We start from the raw sequence: 4,125 nt of genomic DNA on the forward strand, positions 1-4,125 counted from the left end.
TAGCTTTTTAAAGGATGTCTCAGGCTGCAGAGTTCACTGGGTAGAGTGCCTGCAATGTCCTGCATGTGTTCTAGATCTGAGTTCTCGTCCCATATGGTGGCATATGGATAACAGAACGGTGCTGTGGTATCTCTCCTCTCTGTCTCCTCTGCCACATGCCACACACAGTGAGGATGAAAAACCTGGCACCAGAGGTTGCTCAGTGGTGGCACCATGCACACAGGCACCACTGGGTTCATTCCTGGTGTCACATTAAAGAAAGTTTAGTTTATAAATAACACGTTCAAGATCACCAGCAGAGCCTGTTCAGTGGCACACCTGGTTAAGACCCGGGTCTTTGCAGAAAACATTTTAGGGAATCTTTTAAAAAATGTTGGTGGAGCCTCATGAACACAAAGTTTCACCCTTTTCATGGGGGGGGCGGTACTACAGCACTGAAGGCTGGCACATCCCCTCACCTGTGCTTCTTGGGCTCACTGTGCAGAGGGCAAAGCAAGCACCCTGCCAAGGCCTGCTACTTGACCCACTTCCTGAACAAATACTACATTCAGTGAACCTGCACATAGCTGCATTCACGGGGTCATACCAAGAAGCCACACCAGTCTAACCACCGTCTCTGTAAGTCCTTATTTTGGTGCCAGGCACACAGAGGTATTGAATGTTCATCTGGTTTAAAAAATGAAATGCACAGTTAGATCATTCTGAAATGATTCTTTTCATCCCGGGGTTAATAAGAAGAACTAAGAGAAGAAAGACAGTTTGTCCACAGTAGCTGCTGTTCTGTCTCAGAGGGGCTTCACACAGAGCTATAGGTATACAGAAGCTTTTGAGCCACCCCAATGTTCCCGATGCTCTGAGAGATGAGAGATAAGTTGTAGGCGATGTCTCTTTGCAAGTCTAGCTGGTCAACTTCTATGCCCTGTAGTTGCAGTGGAGGGAGATCCAGGCCCTTCTGATAGTGAATGGTCCTTGTGCTTTTTAACAGATTCACTCAATCAGGTGCCCCACCATCTGTCCCCAAAATATGTTTTTATTTGCTCATCTGAGGATGTGTGAATCAAAAACTATTTGAAAAAAAGGGGGGCAGGTGGTAGCAGTGAGTTAAGCATACATGGTGCGAAGCTCAAAGCACAAGGGCCAGCGTAAGAATCCTGGCTCGAGACCTGGCTCCCCACCTGCATGGGGGTCACTTCATGAGCAGTTAAGCAGGCATGCAGGTGTCTATCTTTCTCTCCTCCTCTCTGTATTCCCCTCCTCTCTCTATTTCTCTCTGTCCTACCCAAAAACAATAGCAATGACAACAATAATAATAACAACAACAAGAATAAACTATAAGGACAACAAAAGGAAAAAAAAAACAAACAGCCTCCCCAACACCTATGGGCATCTAATCTTTGATAAGGGGGCCCAAAGGATTAAATGGAAAAAGGAGGCTCTCTTCAATAAATGGTGCTGGGAAAACTGGGTTGAAACATGCAGAAGAATGAAATTGAACCACTTTATCTCACCAGAAACAAAAATCAACTCCAAATGGATCAAAGACCTAGATGTCAGACCAGAAACAATCAAATACTTAGAGGAGAACATTGGTAAAACACTTTCCCACCTACACCTCAAGGACATCTTTGATGAATCAAACCCAATTGCAAGGAAGACCAAAGCAGAAACAAACCAATGGGACTACATCTAATTGAAAAGCTTCTGCACATCCAAAGAAACTATTAAACAAACAGAGAGACCCCTCACAGAATGGGAGAAGATCTTCACATGCCAGACATCAGACAAGAAACTAATCACCAAAATATATAAAGAGCTCAGCAAACTTAGCCGCAAAAAAGCAAATGACCCCATCCAAAAATGGGCAGAGGAAATGAACAAAACATTCACCACAGAGGAGATCCAAAAGGCTAACAAACATATGAAAAACTGCTCTAGGTCACTGATTATCAGAGAAATGCAAATCAAGACAACACTAAGATACCACCTCACTCCTGTAAGAATGGCATACATCAAAAAGGACAGCAGCAACAAATGCTGGAGAGGATGTGGGGACAGAGGAACCCTTTTACATTGCTGGTGGGAATGTAAATTGGTACAGCCTCTGTGGAGAGCAGTCTGGAAAACTCTCAGAAGGCTAGACATGGACCTTCCATATGACCCAATAATTCCTCTCCTGGGGTTATACCCCAAGGACTCCATAACACCCAACCAAAAAGAGGTGTGTACTCCTATGTTCATAGCAGCACAATTCATAATAGCTAAAACCTGGAAGCAACCCAGGTGCCCAACAATAGATGAGTGGCTGAGAAAGCTGTGGTATATATACACAATGGAATACTATGCAGCTATCAAGAACAATGAACCCACCTTCTCTGACCCATCTTGGACAGAGCTAGAAGGAATTATGTTAAGTGAACTAAGTCAGAAAGATAAAGATGAGTATGGGATGATCCCACTCATCAACAGAAGCTGACTAAGAAGATCTGAAAGGGAAACTAAAAGCAGGACCTGATCAAATTGTAAGTAGGGCACCAAAGTAAAAACCCAGCGGTGAGGGGTAGGCATGTAGCTTCCTGAGCCAGTGGGGGGTGGGAGTGGGCAGGAGGGATGGGTCACAGTCCTTTGGTGGTGGGAATGGTGTTTATGTACACTCCTAGCAAAATGTAGACATATAAATCAGTAGCTAATTAATATGAGAGGGGGAAATCAATTGTATGTCTCAAAGTTTCTCAAAAGACAAACTGAATCTTTTTAATATATAGGCTATGTATTTGATATGCGGACTCACTCAAAAGCCTAGACCAAGTAGATTAGAAGCTTCCAATAGCACAGCTATATACAAGATACTGGGTACTGTCCAGCAAACCATAACAAAGGGACTTTTCAAAGTTAACCCAATTAACAAATAATGTGATGATAATATTAACTATTAATTGTCTTTTTGAACCCTAAGACAGCAGGAACCTCACATCTTCACTATAGAGCCCCTACTTCCCCCAGTCCTGGAACCCTTGGATAGGGCCCACTTTCCCGTATGCATCTCCCAATCCAAACCAAATAACATTGCATCTGCCGATCACAACCTAACCAAAGCAACGATTGCTACCTCAACATGCTTCACCTCAGAATGTATCCAGAGACTTCACGTGTGGAATGACAACCCTTCAGCTTCATTACTCGGGTGAGACCTTTCCTTTAATAGTACACTCTAATTTCATCTCAGGTAGTTCACTTTCTAACAAAGTCCCATAACCTAGATATACACCAGTTTCTATGAGAGAGAGCTTATGTGCACACGTATCCATAAACTACTGCAAAATATATACCTGAAAGCAGGACTACACTAGAGTTTGCAGTGAGTACCTCCCTAACACTTCCTCTCCACTATTCCAAGCTTGGGATCCATGATTGCTCAACAAATTGTTTGGCTTCATATGTTAACTCTCTTTTCAATCACCAGGTTCCAGATGCCACCAGGATGCTGGCTAGGCTTCCCTGGATTGAAGACCCCACCAATGTGTCCTGGAGCTCAGCTTCCCCAAAGTCACACCCTACTAGGGAAAGAGAGAGGCAGACTGGGGGTATGGACCGACCAGTCAACGCCCATGTTCAGCGGGGAAGCAATTACAGAAGCCAGACCTTCTACCTTCTGCAACCCTCAATGATGCTGGGTCCATGCTCCCAGAGGGCTAGAGAATGGGAAAGCTACCATGGGAGGGGGTGGGTTATGGGGATTGGGTGTTGGGAATTGTGTGGAGTTGTACCCCTCCTACCTTATGCTTTTGTTCACTAATCCTTTCTTAAATAAAAAATCAATAAAACAAAACAAAAAACAGCCTCCAGGAGCAGTGGATTTATAGTGCAGGCACTTAGCCCCAGCAGTAACCCTGGAGGCAAAAAAAAAAAAAGGTATTTCTTTCTCTTCACTTAAGTCAAGGCATGTATAGCTTGGTCACTGAACACTGACACCATTTTAATGACTTTTTTTTCTGTTCTGTTTACTCATACTACCACACATATGACACCATTTATATAATTCTTAGCAATGCATGCCCCAGACTTCATTCTGAATATCTATCCCAAGAGAATAAGCTACAGAGTAAAATTTTAATTTTTCATCAATTA

This window comes from Erinaceus europaeus, chromosome 1 (genome assembly GCF_950295315.1).
Source record: "Erinaceus europaeus chromosome 1, mEriEur2.1, whole genome shotgun sequence".
NCBI lineage: Eukaryota > Metazoa > Chordata > Mammalia > Eulipotyphla > Erinaceidae > Erinaceus > Erinaceus europaeus.